The following is a 20,962-nucleotide window of genomic DNA, read 5'->3' as shown; positions in this document are numbered from 1 at the left end:
TCGGGGGTCCCGCCTAAGAGAAGCACATCTGAGTAACAGTGTTGATTAGGTAATGAGAATAGTTCGATATTGTTTATTGAATTCTTTCTATGTATTAGATGCTTTACAGTGAATTGTGTATTTACCCTGCGCCAGTCCCCTCCCAAGCCTACAAAATAAGTATTTTCTGCTCATTTAATAATAAAAACAACAACCTTCAGAATCTAAGCCCACACGGCTAGAATGCAGCAGGCACAAGGTCGAGCCATCTTCTGTTTCCCACTGGTTCACGGGAGGGCACGCTCTTATGAACGTACGTGCCTTGCTCTGCGGTTTCTGTAAGGGGTACACACTGCTGAAGACAATAAACCTTCAGTAGTATTTTTGAGTAAATAGATTAAGTTCCAGGAATTTCTACTATAATTTTGCAGCAAACAGTGGTCTCGCTCGTACTATGGTGGGCGGGATGTTCTCCTGAACTGTGTGAAAACTGTTCCTCTGGGAATGAGATCTGTGGGTCAAGGCGGAAGTGAGCCACTCACTGTTTTTCTCCAGCATATCTCGGCTTTTTATGCTAAATATTGAGTTGATTATACTAAGCAGATACATTTGATCACCAATAGTGTGTGTACCCCATGGACACAGACAATAATTTGGTAAAGTCAAGGAAGGGGAAGGCAGGAAAGGGTGGACATGGGCAAAGGGGGGGAGGGGAATTCTTGCAATAATGTGAGCATTAAAAAATTTTTAATAAAAAAAGATGTCAATTGAGAAATTTGGGGGTTCAGTCTCTCTCACTCTCATCCTTGCTGAAGTTCAAATGTGATCACTGAAACTCTACCAAAGGGAAGTTCAAGGGTGGTCAGTGAGGTCATGTGTGAAAGTGGTGTAAGAAGAGTCAGAGAAAACGTGGACACTGAGTCCACTATGGGCCCAATTAAAATATATGCGTAACGGTGGTAGCTCTAGGATTCTAGGGGCTGGCCAAAGCCGTGTCTAACAGATGTAGAATTCTGAAGTCTTAATGAAGTATCATGACTTAGGGTGGTTGGCTGCACAGCATCTAACCTTCTTACTATTGAGGGAGGGGCTGGTCCCATGGGGGTGGGGGCCCTGGGCAGAGTGGGGACCACATTCCTGTGCCAGTCGGTGGCCTTTCTCGTGCACCAGCATTCTCTCTTCTTTCTCTATATGCTTGTTTGGCTTGTTGCAGAAAAGGCAGTTGAGGCTGTTGGGGAGCGTTCTCCTGGCCGCGTCCGTCTCCTCCCTGGTGCCCCACTGCCGCCCAGACCCCCGGCAGCAGGCACATTGCCTTTCGCAGACACGGAGAGGGGTGTTCTTGCAGCTAGTGCGGTGGTGGTGAGAGCACACACGAGGTTCTACATGTTTGCATGGCCATCTCTGTCCCCCTGGAGAGCTCTCACCAGCTGTGCTGGGTGGGCACCTAGGAAGGCTTCCCCCTGGGCTGCCGGAGCTGTCGCCGGGCGGAACAGGTGAGCGTTCTCAGCTGTCACTGTTGTCCCCAGGCAACAGCCACTTTCCGCATGGAGCAGAGACTGTGGGCGGCTGGGCTTCCCTGTGCAGGGCCCCGTATACATTTAATGAGTGGAGACCCTGTGGGGTTTCTAACTAGGGAAGGTATGTACATGATCCAGAGTGAACTCAGGTTGCCATTGATTTGCTGATTTACAGGGTGATTAAATGCAAAAAAGGGATAGAAACCATTGCAACCAGCTTGGGAAAATGTTATTTATCCTTTCCAGATTATTTCTGATTTTTATGATCATTAACATCTAAACATTTCAATATAGATCATATGTTCTAACAAACAGCTTAAATTAAGTACATGTCAGAAAAAGCTCTCGCTCGGAGTATTGACTACGTTGATTTTCCTCTTTGTGGTGATGGTGAGAAAGCAACCTGGTTACGATCAAGTTGTCAGCGTTCCGTTCCTTTAAAAACGCAGATCTGGCGGGGACTTGCCCTCCTGCTCCCCGGTGCTCCTGATTGGCTTACTCTGGCTCTGGAGCTGGACACTAGGGCACTCCCTCGGCTTCGGAGACAACACTGTGCGTGGCCCTCGGCCATCTTCGCATCCAGATTTTGTTGACATTTGTTCTACTTTGCAGCCTCTGCAATGATCAGCGAACACCTTCTCCTATTTATTTCAGTTTAGGGGTAAAAATAGCCAATGATACTTATTTTTTTCAGGGCCTCCTAAAATCAAATTAGATTTTTTTATTTTTATTTCATTTATTAAAAATTTTTTTCTTTTATTAATTTTAGAGAAAGAGGAAATGAGAGGGAGAGAGATAGAAATATCGATGAGAGAGAACATCAATTGGCCGCCTCCTGCATGTCCCCCACTGGGGATCAGGCCCACAACCTGGGCGTGTGTCCTGACTGGGAATCGAACCAGTGACCTCTTGGTGCATGGGTTGATGCTCAGCCACTGAGCCACATGGCTGGACTATTTATTTATTTTTTATTGTTGAAAGTATTACATATGTTACCCCTTTCCCCCCCCATGGACCCCCTCCTTTCCGCTCCCGCCCCCTCCTGCCTTCCCTAGTCTAATGTCCGTGTAGATTGGTTGTGCATATACGCATGTAAGTCCTCTGGTTTATCTCTTCCCTCCCCTCCCACCCCATCCCTCTGAGGTTTGTCAGTCTGTTCCCTACTTCCATGATTCTGGAGCTCTTTTGGTCAACTTTTAAAAAGTTGACACTTGGTTGCAAAAGACAAAAAACAAAAACAGCCTTCAAATACGAGCATCAAACTGGCCGATGGGGTTTTTCATGTCATGATGGACTTATATTTGGTGGTTATTCTTAAGACAAGAGGAGGGTAGTGTACCATGAGTGTGCTCTTGAAGGAGCCATTTTATTTTTTATGTTTCAAACTGTAGACATTCTGTTAAGAACATAATTTTGTAAAAGGACACAACACAGCTCCTCAGCGGCTGTCTGTCTCCACACCATGCTGCGAGCTGGTGGTAGGTGCCCCCGTCGCTGGCTGGCCCAGGAATCAGCGGGAGGCGCCCCCTGTGGGCCCGGGGGCGCTCTGCTTGGGGGGTGCAGCCGTCTTCCCACTCCAGACCGAGGAAAGTGGACTCTGGTCCTCGGTCAGCCACTCGCTGAGCGCCATGTGCTGCCCACTCCAGGGTGCTGGGGACAGAGCACGAGCCAGGGCTGGACTCTGCTCTCAGGAGTCTCTGAGCAGAGAGGACATTGTCCAACCCGTGTACAGGTGCTCCAGGTACCCGGCATTTCAAGGGTGTGGCCCCACAGGCTGTTGCTCTGTTTGGAGAGCCAGAGGTGGGTGATCGAGGATGATTGTTAAAGTGACTTCTGCAGTGAGTTACAATCAGAGGGAGAGAGTCCCAGGCAGAGCTAAGCCAAGGTGTGAGGTGAGGTTGAGAGAGGGTCCCCCCAGGAAACAGGAGAGGCTGGGTGAGGGGAGAGGGACCAGGCAGAAGCGCTGTGCAGCCTGGATGCTCCTCGGGCACATGGTCTGCAAGCTGGTTTCTGCCTGAGCTGTGGAGGTGATGTCACCTGGCGAACAGAACTGGGCTCGGATGTCTCCCACAGCCATCACCTCCAGGGACTTGCTGTCCTCCTCAGAGCATTTGCATGAGCTTTGCACCCCTGTACCAAAGTCAAGTTAGTGCTGAGGAAACACCAGCCTGCCATTGCCATCTCAGGGTGATCTGCATTTCTCTGCGCTTCTTTTAGCCAACCAGGGGTTTTAAGATTGCCCAAGCTTTTACGGACGGGGTTGGAAAGAGTCCAGAAAAGATGCATATCTTATTTCAGGAGGTGGGAAGAGGGATAAACAAAGTGGACATGAGTGTCTAAGAGTGAGTTTGTGGGAAAAAACACAACTCAGAATAGCCGGGCCACTTTGGAAGTCTTTTCCATAGCTGAGCAACAGCCCTATCAGAGCCGACTTTAGTGATTATTTGCATTCGGCCAGTTTGAAATGAAGGCTTGGTTTATTTACAGAGACAGATAACCATTTTGGGAAGAATTCGTGTGATTAAGGTTTTTCAGATGAACACAGCACACCCAGATCTCAGCATCATCTGCAGATACCACTTTATTTGACTCCCTTCCCACCCCAAAGAAAAATAAATAGAGCACATTCCCTGGATCCTCTGGGTTACATGCTGGGTATAATTAATATGTCTGTTAAATTTCCTGTGTGGGTGGCACTCTATCACAGTCCAGAAAAAATGTTTCTTTCAACACTGAGCTTCATCAGTCATTCGATTCAACTCATTTGTGCGTCATAGGCCTTTGGTCCTCGGGTTTGGTCTTTTCAGTTTCAATAAAAGCATTTTAAGCTTTGCTGAGCATATTTTGGATGGCATTGTCTGCAGGTGTCTTGACTATTTTTCTCAACTGCACGTACTAATGAGCTTTGCCGTGTTTCAGTGTTTGTGACACGTGACGCTCTGTCCTCCAAGTGGAGCTCTACCAGTGGGAACTGACATTCACCTTCTCTTCCAATGTTCGTGCTTCCACTGAGTTGCCTGTGAGTCAAACTAGAGTACCCATCACCCTTCAGCTGGGATTGAATAGTACCTTCATCATTTACCTTTGTTTCCTGTCTGGTTATAAGTCGTTGATTCTTTGGATGTTGGGCTACAACATCCTGTGTCTGCCACAGTTGGAAACAGTGTGATGTCAATCATGAAACAAGGCAAAGAGAAAGTTTACCTGGACAGGTAAAACAGGTAAGCTAGATGGTAAATGGAAAGAGCATACGCTTAAGATCAGACCCACTTGATTCCAAATCCTGACTATCTGTTTGCCCTTAAGTGAGTCCTTAAATTGTTTTCATTCTCAGTTTATTGAACTATACAATGAATATAGAATGAACCTGCTATAAAGGTTGTTGTGAGGACTAGTAATGTACATAAATGAATTACCTGGTCCCTGCCTGTTTAACACTAGGCATTTAATAAATTGTGGTTATTGTTATCCTTATAGTAATGATCATTCACATCATGCATACTTATATGTCTTCCTTCTCAGGCTGCCACTTTCAGATAGTGGATTAATGTAAGTATTGCCATGAGACCCAGAGACTGAAAACTCCAAATTACACAAAAAGTGAAATTGGGGAGCTACTGAAATAAAAGCAAGAAAAATCTGGGACCAAAAGATGACACTTACACGAAGATACATGTCAGCTAATTCAGGAAGGTTTCTTCTAATGAATAGAAATATTCTAGGATGAATGGAGCTGCCTCACAAAATGCTCTGCTCCTGGTCCAAATGTGTTTCAGAAGAAGGCAAATGGCCACTGGCCAGTGCTGGTGCCAAGGAGATTGCCCTCTGGGTGACAATGTGCACGGATATTCTTAAAATTGAACTTGAAGATTCTGTAATTCTATGGCAAGGGTCAATAGATGGTGCAGAGAACTTTGAGTCCAATGTCAGAAAGAGTTCCTCACAAGGATGTTTTTCTCTTCACAACACTCAGTTCCAGTGAATAGGAAAGAAATAAAGTAGTAGTCGAGGTTCACTTATTTTGTAGTTTATATTCACACATTCTGTAGAGTTTATAAGGTCCACAAAAGTCATCAAATCCAACCTTTCATCCAATTCCAGATTCTTCTAACAGCACTGTAAAAGGTGACTGATCAGACCATTTGATCCCTTCAGGGGCCAGGAAACTCACCTCTTACTTAGCAAGACCAGCCCTGCTGTCGTTGTACAACTCTAACTTTCTGAAAATTCTTCAATGTATTGGGTGAAACTACATGAACTTTCCTATTCTGAGGGCTAAATCAGGCTTCTGGGCCAAGGATCCAACACAAGACCTCAACAAACTCATCAACTCTTGGGAGTTGGCTGGTGTACCCTAGAGGGACACGACAGTGAGCCATGTTATCTCCTTTTTGACCTTGCAGTAGTCACGATGCACCGTTAACTTCTGAGTTTTTGTAAAACACAGTTTGTGTGATGGTATTTTACAGAAGGACTGCATTATTACCTTGAATGTGAAGTGCTTTTCTTTTCTATATGAAGAATTTTAAATGTAACTGGGTTAAATGCAAACTTATTTCTTTTGTACCCATAATTCTATTTATTTGAGTTCTGATTATGTCACCCAGCCCAGAGACTGACAAACTAACTTGTGGACTAAATCTGGGCAGCCATCTCTTTTTGTAAATAATTTTTTAACAGAGCCATACTCAGTGACTTATGCTTTGTTGAGCCTACTTTTGTTCTATAATGGCAGAGACCATGTGGCCCCAAAAGCCTAACATAGTTATTCCTACATAACAGGTTTTGTAGCCACCGACCTAGCTTATTAGCTCTTTTCTCAATTGTTGTCATCTGAAAATTAGAAGAACACTTCTAAGTTTCTGATGGTGTTGTTTATAAAAATATTGGGTGTAGCAGAGCCAAACAATAGCCAACACAAAATTTATTAATCAAATTGTTGTAGATACAACCATCACTGTACTTCCATTGTGGCAAAGACCACTGGGACTCACTGTGCTTTCCTTGTTACTCGTGTTACCCATGCTTTCTTTGACTCCTTCTGCCTGTTGGTAGACCTCACTTGCCAGCCTCCTTTTCAGCTGCATGTGGCCCTGAGACCAGGCTCCAGCCTATGGAATGAAAATAGCAGTGATGGAGCCACTTCCAGAAGCTCTCATTCTCAGTCCTCTGTCTCTTCTTGCCCACTGGCTGTGATGAAAAGAACCTGGAGACCTAGAGGAGGCACAACCCCATGATGGATGGAGCCTTGAGCGCCATCAAAGTGCCTTCATGCTGGCTGTGGTATGACAGAGAACTAGCCCTGCACTACACCTAGCCACTGCAATTTGAGGGTTGTCTGATATGCATGTAGACTACCCTGACTAATGTCACAATTGAACCAATTTTTATCCCTCTCATATACAAGTATACGACATTAAACCTGCCAGAAGTCTATTTCAAACTTAGATAAATATTTTCACACTATTCCCTTAACCTAAGATGCACACTCACAAATGAAGATATTATTTATAATAACTTTTCCTTGCTCAACTATTATATCCTCCTAGTAAACCCTTGTTTTTCTAAGTTTTCACAAATTAAATATTAACTCATCCATTCCTTAAGCTTTTATAATGATCAAAATAATTTATAACATGCTTATTCTCTTTTTAAAAATGTGGACATCTGTGAGTTTTCTGAAATCTTTTTGCTGTCTATTTGTGATTTTCATCTGCCTCTTACTTCATTATGTCTCTTAATCTTCTGGGAAATGGTTGACCTAGTCTGGAGAGTTGATTAAATCTGTGAAGTGGCCTCTTAGTATTTCTTCACATGGCATCTCCCTCAACTTCTCTTCCGATGGCTTTAAATACAGCAGACCCAGTGTACCCCGCGGCCGACAGCACGCTCATGCAGCCCAAAGCACGCGTTCGATCTGGCCTCCTTATGTTGAGGGTCTCGGCAGAGAAAAACGCAAATTCCTCTCTTTTCCTGTTTTTCCTCTGAATTTCTATAGTTGTTTTTCATTATATAAACTTGCAAATATTTGACTGGTGACTGAATAAATAAGAATTTTTTTTGTCAATGATTTTTATCATTTTTATTCCTCTAGAGAAATTACAAAGAAGAAAAAACCCTCAATAAACACGTGTAAAATGACTTTGAGGTTATCTTTTCAAAAGTTGTGGAAAATTTTTCTAGAATTGGATTTGCTAAGCAACAGGGTGTGAATTCAAATAGAGCAGGAACAACAATTCCCGCTTGAATGAAAAGTGCTCTGGGAGCTCCCTGACCCGCCCCGCACCCGGGAGACCTCACGGAGAAGCTGGGGGCTGCAGCGGCCTCCGCTCTGTCACAGTCCAGCTCTGTCACAGTCGGACTGAGCCCTGCATGGGGAGCACTGTGAGCCAGAGCCCTCTGTTCGCAGGGGCCGCCTCCACGTGGCTTTTGTCCCCACATAAACCTGAGCGGGGAAGATGTCGGCTTTGATCTTCAAAGGTGTGGAGCTCATGGAAAAATTAGCTTACTTTGAGTTCACATGTTGCACAAGAGGAAAGCATCTAACATATGTGTAGTGAGGGAAGCAAGAAGCGCAGGGTGTGGGGATGCGTCAACTTTTAAATAATTCCACTTTTAAGGTTATGCACCCTGATCAAAGATGACAAGGTGGCAAATTGAGGCAGCTGATGTGGAGAAAGGAACACAGGACACAGAGTCCAGCTCACTGGACCCCCCAGGCTGAGACTGTTTCCTGGTCTATGTAATGTGACTCAGAGCCCACATTGTATTTTGGGGATGTTTTGAGGATCCAATGAGGTATTGACTGTAGAATCACTTTGAGATCTTTGACTTCAAAACAGGTGAAATCACGTTTTTCCTTTCTTTTAGGGAGGGAATGAATGAATGAATGAATGAATGGTTTTCATTTTCCTAGAACTGTTCAAAATATGGGGCTGAGGTCCCACCTCCTCCTCTATCAAGTCTCACACTTTGTTAATCTGTTACATAGCAGTCCATGCAATTGTTCACGTAATCAAGCTGGGCTCATGTCCATCAAACTCTATAATTTGAATCTACATTAACTTTGAAAGATCAATATTATAAACATTCTTACTACCTAAAAATTTCAAATTTATTACGTAAGTAGAAATCACTTTGGCAAACTGTATTTTCCTCTTTCGCTCCAAATACTCGAATGACCACCTTCCAGCTGCTGACACATCTGGTCATCACTGTGCACTTGGAGGGTGCACGCTTCAGGGCAGGCCTCTTAGTGAGATCAAGACCATAGCTCCAGTTTTCACATGTGGTAGTTCATTTTCTCCACTCTGAACCCCTACTGGGTAGCTGTCTTGTTTGGAAGTGAGTGACTGCAAAAGTCAGCTTATGAAGAAGAGGGGAATGTGGGTAATCATGCCTTCAGCAGACGTGGTCGAGCACTCATGTTCCCTCCTCTGGATTAGAGATTAGAGGTAGAGATATATATCCTTCGAGTAAATACTAGTATGATAGATGATAGAAAGGGAAAACAATCTCTCCCAACTATATCTATCAACTGTATTTGAAAAATAGGTCATCAATATCTGTATCATTTTTATATTTAAAAACCCACATATTATTATTATTGTATTTACTATCCATGGAACACGGTTTGTGTCTATCTTGTAGCACCGAGAAGATCACTGCAAGGGGCGAACACCTTGTGCTGCTGCGGGAAAGACAGCAGTCAGCCAGGCAGCACTTGTCCCTGCTGCTCGTCACTCCTCTTCCTGAGAGGCAGGACCCTGCCACAGCTGTTGTTATTTTATCTTAGTAATCTTCAGCCAACTTGAAACCGAGCCCAGGTACCTGTCCTAGCGGAATCTAATACCACACCTGCAGAGAGAGTGCAACATGACATCACGTGTCATCCTGAGCACGACAGATGACTCTGTGCTTCATCTCAAATAACATTGCCGTTTACTCTGGGGAGCTCCAGACCCTGGAGCCTTGGCCAAATGAAAGTTTTTGCAGCCAAACACATTAAACTCAATATATTTTACTGTGCTAGTGGGATTTTTTATTTTTTGAGAAAGCTGAATGTAATTAAATCTATCAATGGCATTTCAAATAAAAGGTACCTGGAAAGGTAGGCTTATAAACATCTGGCTGTCAATCAAGGAGATGCCACAGAGTTTTATGCTGAAAACCAAAAAAAAAAAAAAAAAAAAAAATTAAAGGATTCCAGTGTGCTGTGTGAATTGAATAAGAGGTCAAGAAGAAAGGAGGAACAATAAGATCTTTTGTTTTACAAAAATGTCACAGTTATAAAGGTATAAATTTAAAGTTGGAGAACCAATTCAGGCAAAAACAAAAACCAATTAAGACCTGTTCCCAGCACCAGGATGTAACCTGCAATATCTCCTCTGAACTTTTAAACATTGTGTGGCTGTTTCAACACCTACTCAGCCGCTGCTTTCTAATTGTCATCCCTGCTCTTTGGTGCCTGACGGCTTCCCCTGGAAAGCAGTCGTCACCTGCTCTCACTTTGATCCCCTGGCTGGGAAGCAGATGCTTGTCTTTGTTCAGAAAACCATTGCAAATGTTTATACAAATAGAGGAAGAGAAGAATGTCTTCATCTCCTTTTTTCTCCTACCAAATTCTTCAAAGGATCGGAGGAGCTTTCCACCTCATTATTGGGTTTCCCTGACTTTGGGTTTATTTTATGGTTCTCTTATTTTCTGTACAATTGCCCCAGCATTTTGAGTTTTTTAGACAGGCTTATTTTATGTTTAAGATGAGTCACCAAACATCTCTGTAGTGGGTGCCAGAGAGGTCTCTATAACTCGCCCTAACTCTGCCTTAATTTCCTAGTAGTTCCATGGTACCATAGAGTCCCTCTTAGAGTCCACAAGTTTCCTGTGTATTGTCACATAAATCTTAAGGATGTAAGACAAAGGAAGTGACAGTGTTGTATGGGGTCTATACAACTTTGTAATGAGAATTTTGTAATGAGGACAATTAAAGCATTCTGAATTCTTTGGGAGAAGATTGTACTAGAAGGGGTTTGAAAACAGCTACGGGAGATGTAAAGAATCACCAAAGAGAAACTTGATTTATGTCACTGTCTTGTGTTCTATGACCATAGCTACTGGGGAAATCGTTTATTATAGAGCTTTGGTTAAATCAGAGAGATATGCAAGTAGAGATGTCTTCCACTGCTAAGTGAGGAATGTATGTTACCTGTTATAAAGAGAACAACACATATCTTTTCATCTGTCTTTAAGGTCAAGTTTTTTTTTTTTAATATTTTTTATTTATTGATTTTAGAGAGAGAGGAAGGGAGAGGGAGAGAGAGATAGAAACATCCATGAGAAAGAACATCGATTGCCGCCTCCTCCACGCCCCCCACTGGGGATCAGGCCCACAACCTGGGCATGTGCCCTGACTGGGAATTGAACTGGCAACCTCTTGGTGCATGGGTTGATGCTCAACCAGTGAGCCACACTTGCCAGGCAGGGTCAAGTTTTACTCAAACAATGATTTTCTGTATAACTGTTTGTATTGACCCCACATCAGGGAAGAATATATATTAGGTATCTTCGCTGTGGTAATAAATGGTCCCCAAGTGACTGTGGTACACTGCTGGTGGGAATGCAGACTGGTGCAGCCACTATGAAAAACAATATGGTGTTACCTCAAAAAATTAAAAATTGAACTGTCATTTCACCCAGTGATCCCACTTCTAGGAATATACCCTAAGAAGCCTGAAACACCACTCAGAAAGAATATGTATACCCCATGTTCGTAGCAGCACTATTTACAATAGCTAAGATCTGGAAACAGCCAAATGTCCATCAGTAGATGAATGGATTAAAAAAGCTGTGGTACATATACACAATGGAGTACTACGCAGCTATAAGAAACAAAGATATCGTATCCTTTGAGATGACATGGAGGGTCCTGGACAGTATCATCCTAAGCGAAACAAGCCAAACAAAGAAAGACAAGTTTCATATGATCTCACTTATTTGTGGAATATAATGAACATAACAGTCTGAGGAATGGGGTAGTCCCAGAGACGTGGAAGTGGGGTATAGACTGACACTCCCCAGAAGAAGGGGTGGTGGGGGAGAGATAAACCACAGAACTTTTATGCATGTATGCATGAACAGTGGACATGGACAACAAAGCTAGGGACAGGGCCGGGAGGGAAGGGTGGGGGGAATCAGTGGGGGAAAAAGGAGAAACATCTGTAACAAATATATAAATTAATTAAAAAATAAATAAATAATGTCCCCAAGTTCCCATGGTATCCAATAGCATTTTTTTCTTCTTGAAATTTCATGTTGGTGACTACAGTTGTCAGTGGCTGCCACAGCTCCACTTGGTGTGCATGGGGAATCTTCTCATTCTTGGGCCACTTGGGATGAACCATCCTCCTAGAAAAAATATGCAAGAAAGCTAGGGGAACCTGCAATGCTTCTGCATGCAGTCTCATCGGCTCTCGCTTCATCAGTCCGCTAGTGCCACATGACCAAGCCACACAGGGAGACCACAGTAGAACAAACAGGAGGTGGGGCTAAGGGAGGAAGCAAATAGTTGGGAACAATGCTATAATCTGTCATAGGGTGTCAGTTCTCATGTGGTGTCTTACTTAATTTTGTAGACAACCCCAGTAAATCCAGCTTTAGAGTTAAGTGCAATAAACCTGTTAAAGTTCCTGGGTGTGTATTCGAGATCATTTCTCATCTGCATACGGAGTGCTTATCAGTATTTTCCAGGGTGTCATTTGTTGTTTGCACTTTTGTTTTTCAACTAGAGTTGGAATTCAACTAAGAGCTAAACTGGACTGAAGGAAATAAATGGTTTTTCCTACATTTATGTGTTTTTCTCTGGAGTTTAAATTTTATTTTATTATTAAGCATGTGAAGATAAAATGTTCATATATCCTCAAAGTGGACTTCATACAGACAGTTAAGGAACGAAGTATCAGTGTTACGCCCAGTGATGTAATTCCCATGGGGCTCTCCCCAAAGGCTGCCAGTGCTGCTAAGCTTCCTCTGGTGGTCAGCTCCCTCAGGGTTAGGTCATTAGAGAGTTCTTGGCGCTTTACCTAAAGGCTTCTGGGTGTTAATCCCGGTTTCCTGGTCAGATTCCAAGTAGGGTAATGACTTTCTGACTTCTTAAATTACTCCTGCAATCCTGGTCTAACAGGATGTTCTACTCACTTTGTGTCCCGCATAGTTTTGCTAAGTGGCCTGCTCGCTGCAGAGATGTACCATCTTCCTGGGTAAATTAGATGAAGGCAACGTACAAGCACTTCTAAAAGCTTTGGACCTGCCTTCAGCCTGGACACAGATGCTCTCCTGACAGAGATCTCACCTGTAGCCAAAGAGCTGGTGTTGATCTTCCTTCCTGTGACTGGCTTGGACGGCTGGGTCCTGGGGGCTCACTCCACAGAGGAGACCCAGTGAGAAGGCCCGGCCTGGGCCTGCCTCCCAGTGAGGCGTGGAGAGGTTCTGAGGAAGCCCCCTGGTGTGTGCTCTCTGGCCGGTCGGACTGATGCCACACAGTCTCTCTGGAAAAGATGGGTTAAATTGAACATTATGAAGAAGCAATGTTGAATGTTCACCAAAAACTATTAACATATATTTCTTATTATTTTTAAGTTTAGGGACATATTTTATTATTTAACTCACTAATACAGCTTATTTAGAAAAATGCATATTTATACGCACATATTTTCACAATACAAATAACTTGAATCCTAGTTTTTAATTATTAATAGAATATGAAGTGGCTTGTATAAAACTTTAAAAAAATAAATAATTGCTGAATGGATTTTTAATGCCTATACATGTATTTAATTTCCTAAGATTTACACTAATTACCAACATTTTCATCAATAAACACTTTAAATAGTTTTTGCCCAATTGATTTCAGACTATAAAGATTTTTGCCTCCTGAATAAAATGTCTCAGGTAATAATTAATTTACTTTCTTAGTTTTCTGTTGTTGTTTTTTTAATCCTCACCCAAGGATATTTTTTCCATCTATCTCCAGATAGAATGGGAGGGAGGGGGAGAGAGAAGAAAAGAGAGGGAGAGAGAGACAAACATCTACATGAGAGGGACACACCTTTGGCTGCTTCCCGGACGACCCCTGCCAGGGCCAGGGCTGAACCACACCGAGGTACGTGCCCTTGACCAGAACCAAACCCTTGACTCTTTGGTCCTCGGGCTGATGCTGTAACCGCTGAGCCAACCTGGCCAGGGCCTGTTTTTTTTTTTTTTTTTTTTTAAAGACACAGCCAATAATCAGAATTTTTTATCATCTTGAGCTCCTTCTTAGACTGTAACCTCCTTGAGGGCCTAGAGCATATCTTTTCTTCTCTTCTCAGTGCTGAGCGTTGCTAACACAGCAGCGATGCTCAGGAAACAGTGTGGGTGGAAGAAGGAGGGAGAGGAAGGGAGGTGCCTGCATCCCCTCCGTCTCCAGCATCACCTGCTCCAGACCCCCATCTGCCATTTCTCAGTGGACTACTGCAACAGCTTTAGGAGCCTCCACCATGGTGTCCCCTCGATTCCACCCGCTTCACACGGTCCCCGAGTGATCCTTCTCACACCGACTGTCTACTGCTGGGAAGGAAACAGGTCTGCTCCTGACTGGGCACCGGAGGCCTTCGCCCTGTGGCCCGTGCTCAGCCCTGAGCGCCGCGCGCGGTCCTCTCACAAACTACTCGGCCACCACGTGCGTCCCTGTCCTCACCCTTGCCTCCTGAGCTACCCTGCCCTTCCCACTCCTCGTAAGAAAGCAGTCTCTCCTCGTAGTGAAGACATCTTCCACCTGCCCCTCACCTCACCCAGGTTGGTCATCTCTACCACTACATTGCCCCATGTGCCAGGTGTCACTCGCGCTGTGACTGAGCTCTCGCTGCCTTCCCCCATGACTGTCCCTGCCACGGAAGCAGCCCCCTCTAGCTGAGGGAAGCATGCTCGTCTGCTCCGTCACAGGCCTGCTCTTTCCTACGTAGTGGTTTTTCCTGAGAAACACATAGACGCTGGAAAGTGCGCATGTCCTTAGTTGATCGAGGTGCATGTCTTTGGAGAAGAAATCATTGGTTTAGATAGAACCTCTAGGTCTTGTTCTTTTTTTTATCCTCACTGGAGGATATTTTTCCATTTATCTTTAGACAGATTAGGAGGGAGAAATAAAGAGAGACAGAGAGAAAGAAACCTTGATGCGAGAGAGACACATTGACTGCTGGCCTCCTAAAAGCCCTGGCCAGGGCCAGGGATGAACCCAGCTGAGGTGCACGCCCTTGCCCAGAATCGAACCTGGGTCTCATTGGTCTGCAGTTCGACACTCTAACCGCTGAGCCGAACTGGCCAGGGCTAGGTCTTTTTCTTTAACTCAGTGGGAGCTCAGTGCTTTTGTTTTTATTTATTTTATTTTATTTTATTTTATTTTATGTTTTTAATTAATTTATATATTTTTGTTATATACGTTTCTCCTTTTCCCCCCACTGATTCCCCCCTCGCCCTCCCTCCCCACCCTGTTCCCAGCTTTGTTGTCCATGTCCACTGTTCATGCATACATGCATATAAGTTCTGTGGTTTATTTCCTCCCACCGCCACCTCTTCTGGGGGTTGTCAGTCTGTACCCCACTTCCACATCTCTGGGACTACCCCATTCTTCAGACTATTATGTTCATTATATTCCACAAATAAGTGAGATCATATGATACTTGTCTTTCTCTGTTTGGCTTGTTTCACTTAGGATAATACTTCCCAGGTCCCTCCATGTCGTCTCAAAGGATAAGATATCTGTTTTTTACAGCTACATAGTACTCCATTGTGTATATATACCACAGCTTTTTTATCCATTTGCCTACTAATGGACATTTGGGCTGTTTCCAGATATTAGTTATTGTAAATAGTGCTGCTATGAACATGGGGGTACATATATTCTTTCTGAGTGATATTTCAGGCTTCTTAGAGTATATTCCTGGAAGTGGAATCACTAGGTCAAATGGAAGTTTATTTTTTAATTTTTTGAAGTAACACCATATTGTTTTCCATAGTGACTGCACCAGTCTGCATTCCCACCAGCAGTGTACTAGAGTCCCCTTTTCTCCACACCTTCACCAACACTTGTTGTTTGATGATTTGTTGATGGCGGCCATTCTGACAGGTATCAGGTAATACCTCATTGTTGTTTTAATTTGCATCTCTCTGATGATTAGTGATGTTGAGTATTTCTTCATATGTCTCCCAGCCATTTGTATGACCTGTTTGAAGAGGTGTCTCTTTAGTTCTTCTGCCCATTTTTTAATTGGGTTTTTTGTCTTCCTTTTGTTGAGCTGTATGACCACTCTATATATATTGGAAATTAACCCCTTATCTGATATATCATCGGAAATTATGCTCTCCCATACAGTGGGTTGCCTTTTCATTTTGATGATTGTATCTTTTGCAGTGCAGCAACTTTTGAGTTTGATGTAGTTCCATGTGTTCATTTTCTCCTTTGTGTCTGTTGCCTTAGATGATGTATGAGTAAAAATTCTGCTATGTATAATGTCTGAAGTTTTGTTGACTACAGTTTCTTCTAAGATTTTTATGGATTCATGAGTCACATTTAAGTCTTTTATCCATTTTGAGTTTATTCTTGTGTATGGTGTAAGTTGATGGTCTAGTTTCATTGTTTTTGCATGTAGCTGTCCAATTTCCCTAAGCCTATTTATTAAAGAGGCTGTCTTTACTCCACTGTATGCTCTTGCCACTCTTGTCAAATATTAATTGAGCATATTGCCTTGGGTCCATTTCTGGGTTCTCTGTTCTGTTCCACTGGTTTATATGCCTGTTCTTGTGCCAGTACCAGGCTGCTTTGATTACAGTGGCTTTGTAGTATAACCTGAAATAGGGTAATGTGATCCCTCCAACTTTGTTCTTCTTTTTCAAGATTGCTGTGGCTATTTGAGGTCTTTTTTGGTTCTATATAAACTTTTGAAGTATTTGTTCTAGTTCTGTGAAGTACATCGTTGGTATTTTGATGGGGATTGCATTGAATCTATAGATTGCTTTGGGTAGTATGAACATTTTAATGATGTTAATTCTTCCAATCCATGAACAAGGTATGTGCTTCCATTTTTTATATCTTTCTCTATTTCTTTTTTTCAATGACCTGTAGTTTTCTGAAAATAGGTCCTTTATTTCTTTGATTAAGTTTTTTTCTGAGGTATCTTAATTTTTTTGCAGCAATGGTAAATGGGATTGTTTTCTTAGTTTCTCTTTCTGTGAGTTCATCATTGGTGTATAAGAATGCCATCGATTTCTTGACGTTCATTTTGTATCCTGCTACTTTGCCAAATTCATTTATTAAGTCTAGTAAATTTTTGATGGAATCTTTGTGGTTTATTACGTATAGTATCTGTGAATAATGACAGTTTCACTTCCTCCTTTCCAATTTGGATCACTTTTATCTTTTATTCCTGTCTGATTGCTGTGGCTAGACTTCCAGTACTATGTTAAATACGAGTGGTGAAAGTGGGCATTCCTGTCTTGTTCCTGTTCTTAAGGAAAATGGTTTTAATTTTTGCCCATTGAGTATGATGTTGGCTGTAGGTCTTTCATATATGGCCTTTATTATGTCAAGATATGATCCCTCTATCCCCAGATTGCTGAGCATTTTTATCAAAAATGGTTGCTGGATATTGTCGAATGCTTTTTCAGCATCTATTGATATGATCATATGATTTTTATGTTTCATTTTTTTTATGTGGTATATTACATTTATTAATTTGCAAATATTGTATCAGCATTGCATCCCTGGATGAATCCCACTTGGTCATGGTGAATAATTTTTTTGATGTATTGCTGGATTTGAATTGCTAGTATTTTGTTCAGAATTTTGGCATCTATGTTCATCAGGGATATTGGTCTGTAGTTTTGTTTCTTTGTAGTGTCTTTTTCTGGTTTTGGAATTAGAATTATACTGGACTCATAAAACAAGTTTGGAAGTTTTACTTCTTGAATTTTTGAAATAGTTTGAGGAGAGTGGGTATTAGTTCTTTGAATATTCGGTAAAATTCCCCTGTGAAGCCATCCGGACCTGAGCTTTTGTTTGCTGGGAGAGTCTTGATTATATCTTCAATTTCTTTTGTTGTTATTGGTTTGTTCAAGTTTTCTATCTCTTCTTGGTCCAGTTGTGGGATACTGTGTGTTTCTAGAAATTTGTCCATTTTGCTTGGATTGTCGAATTTGCTGCCGTATAATTGTTCATAATATTTGTTCACAATCCTTTGTATTTCTGTGGTGTCAGTTATTATTTCTCCTCTTTCATTTCTGATTTTGTGTATTTGGGTTCTCTGTCCTTGTTTCTTGGTGAGTCTAGCTAAGGGTCCATAAATCTTGTTTTTCTTTTCAAAGAACCAACTCTTTATTTCATTGAACCTTTGAATTGTTTTTCCGGTCTCCATGTCATTTATTTCTGCTCTGATCTTTATTATTTCCTCCCTTCTACTTGCTCTGGGGTTTTCTTTTTGTTTGCTTTCTAGTTCTTTAAGTTGTGGGGTTAGATAGTCTATTAGAAATTTTTCTTGCTTCTTGAGATAGGCCAGTAGTGCTATGAACTTCCCTCTCAAAACTGCTTTCGCTGCATTCCATAGATTTTGTGTTGTTGTGTGTTTGTTTTCATTGGTTTCCAGGAATTTTTTAATTTCTTCCTTGATCTCCATGGTAACCCATTCATTGTTCAATAACATGCTATTTAGCCTCCATGTTTTCAAATGTCTTTGCATGTTCTTGTTGCAATTGATTTCCAGTTGCATGCCATTGTGATCTGAGAAGATGCTTGATATGATTTCAATCTTCTTGAACTTGTAGAGACTTAGTTTGTGCCCTAACATGTGGTCTATCTTTGAGAATGTCCCTTGTGCACTTGAGAAGAATGTGAATTCTGCTGTTTTGGGGTTTACTTCTCTGTAGATATGTATTAAATCCATTTGATCTAGCGCTTCATTTAGAGTCTGTGTTTCCTTGTTAATTTTTTTGTCAAGAAGATCTATTCAGTGATGTTAACGGGGTATTGAAGTCCCCGCTATGATTGTATTGCTGTTGATTTCTCCTTTAAAGTCCTCCAAAAGATTTTTAATATATGTTGGTGCTCCTAAATTTGGTGCATGTATGTTTACCAAGGTTATATCTTCCTGTTGGGTAGATCCTTTCAATACTATGTAGTGGCCTTCTTTGTCTCTAGTAATGACCTTCATTTTGAAATCTACTTTATAAGATATGAGCATTGCTACTCCAGCTTTTTTTTGCTTTCTGTTTGATTGAAAGATTTTTTTTTCCCACCCCTTCACTTTCAACCTATGTGAGTCTTTTGTTGTGAGATGGGTTTCTTGTAAACAACATATAGATGAGTCATGCTTTCTTATCCAATCGGCTACTCTGTGCCTTTTATCAGAGCATTCAAATCATTCACATTTAAAGTGATAATTGCTATGTACTTATTTATTGCCATTTTTGTTTAGTGTAGTTCTATTTTTCTTTCTATTTCTTATACTAACTACAGCAGTCCTTTTAGCATATCTTGCAATGCTGGTTTGGTGTTACTATATTCCCTTAGCCTTTTTTTTTTGTCTGGAAAGCTTTCATTTGACCTTCTATTTTGAATGATAGCCTTGCTGGGTAGAGTATTCTTGGATTCAGATCATTGTTTTTCATGACCTTGATGACCTCATGCCACTCCCTTCTGGCCTGTAGTGTTTCTGTTGAGAAGTCAGCCGAGAGCCTTATGGAGTTTCCTTTGTAGGTAACCTGTTGCTTATCTCTTGCTGCCTTTAGGATTCTCTCTTTGTCTTTAATTTTTGGCATTTTAATTACTATGTGTCTTGATGTGGGCCTGTTTGGGTTCATGTTACTTAGGGCTCTCTGTGCTTCTTGAAGTTGAATACCTTCTTCCTTCACCAAGTTAGGAAAATTTTCTGTCACTATTTCTTCAAATATATCCTCTAACCCTTGCTCATTTTCTTCATCTTTGGGGACTCCTATAATGCAAATGTTATTACATTTCCTGTTGTCCCACAGTTCTCTTAAGCTACCTTCCCTTTTTTTGATTGTTTTTTCCTTTTGGTTTTCTGATAGGTTGATTTTTTCTATTCTGTCTTCTAATTCACTAATCCAGTCCTCAGCTTCCTCTACTCTGCTGGTTAGTCCTTGCAATGTGTTCTTAATTTCTGCTATTTCATTCTTTATTTCCACTTGGTTGGTTTTCAGTGTTTCTATATCTTTACTCATGGTGCTGATGTCCTTACTCATGCTTTTGATCTTCCTCAAGATCATGGCTCTGAACTCTACCTCTGATAATTTGCTTAGCTGCATTTCATTGATCTTATCTTTGATAGCATTCTCTTGTTCTTTCATTTTGGATTTGTTTCTTTGTTTCACAATTTTGGCTATCTCAGTGGGTTTTGGAGCCTGCCAAATTTTCCCTGTGGGTGTTGGTGTTCTGCTGTTTGTGGCTCCCTCTACTGGGTTTGGATGAGCCTGTGTGGGCCCATGTTAAATGCCACTGTCAAGTCTTACTTTCCTGGGTAGATTTGCATGCCCAGGAATGGTTCAGTTATCCTGTAGCTTTTTCCTGGTGGTTAGTCATCTCAGTTACTCAGTGCCTTGGAATGTAGCCCTGGTGTTCTGCATTAGAGGATTTCTAGAGGGTGGGATAGATGCTGGTTGTTAATGAGCCTCAAATTGCTTTTCTTTGCCTCACCTTGGAAAGACTGCATCTCCTTGGGGGAAGGGGGTGCTGCTTTCCCCACAGCATTGGGAAGGAGCACACTGTCCACTGTCCTTTGTGGCCCCAACTCAGCAAAAACTCTAAGTGCCCTCCAAATCCCAGGTGTCCCCACAGAATTCCAGACCAGTCTGCCCTCCCTATGCCATAGCCCCCAGGTGAGTGGCTGTGGCTATTTTAGTGTTCTGTCCCGGCTTTCTGCTCTATGTAGGAGGCTTGGTCTTTATTCCCCAAGGGCGTTGCTCACAGTTAAGACTGCTGCTGTCCGTCAGCTCCCAGCCCGCCATCCTTTCGTGCCTCTGTAGATCCTACCGGTGTCCCTGGTTATAAGGTCCTGTCCTGCTTCTTTTCTGTTGCTTTCTTCCAAGGATTTGTCTTTATTTTAGTTGTCATTCTGGTTTGGTCCTGGGAGATCATCTCTGTAGCTTCTATTCACTCTATCTCCATTTTCACATCCCCTAAGCCTATCTTGTGCACAGCTGGGTCACACAGGACTTTCTGTTGCCTCCACACCCTGCAGGTCCTGTGGGTAACTGGATCACACAGTTCCTTTGGGGACCCAGCTCTATGCCTATGTTATGGGCTGCTGGGTTGCACAGACCCCTCTGGTGTTTCAGCACCCCACAGGTCCTGGGGTTAACTAGATCGTACAGTCTGGCACAAGCCTCTCTGGTGCTTCAGCACCCCACAGATACTTCCGGTAACT

General features: G+C 42.4%; 1 pseudogene; it reads right to left on the bottom strand.

Moving 5' to 3' along the window:
* Nucleotides 1-20,962, bottom strand: part of LOC118623852 — a 123,123-nt pseudogene that overhangs the window by 94,750 nt on the left and 7,411 nt on the right.

Source organism: Molossus molossus, unplaced genomic scaffold, assembly GCF_014108415.1.
Source record: "Molossus molossus isolate mMolMol1 unplaced genomic scaffold, mMolMol1.p scaffold_m16_p_10, whole genome shotgun sequence".
In the NCBI taxonomy this organism is placed as follows: domain Eukaryota; kingdom Metazoa; phylum Chordata; class Mammalia; order Chiroptera; family Molossidae; genus Molossus; species Molossus molossus.
This window is presented reverse-complemented; position numbering and strand designations above follow the sequence as displayed.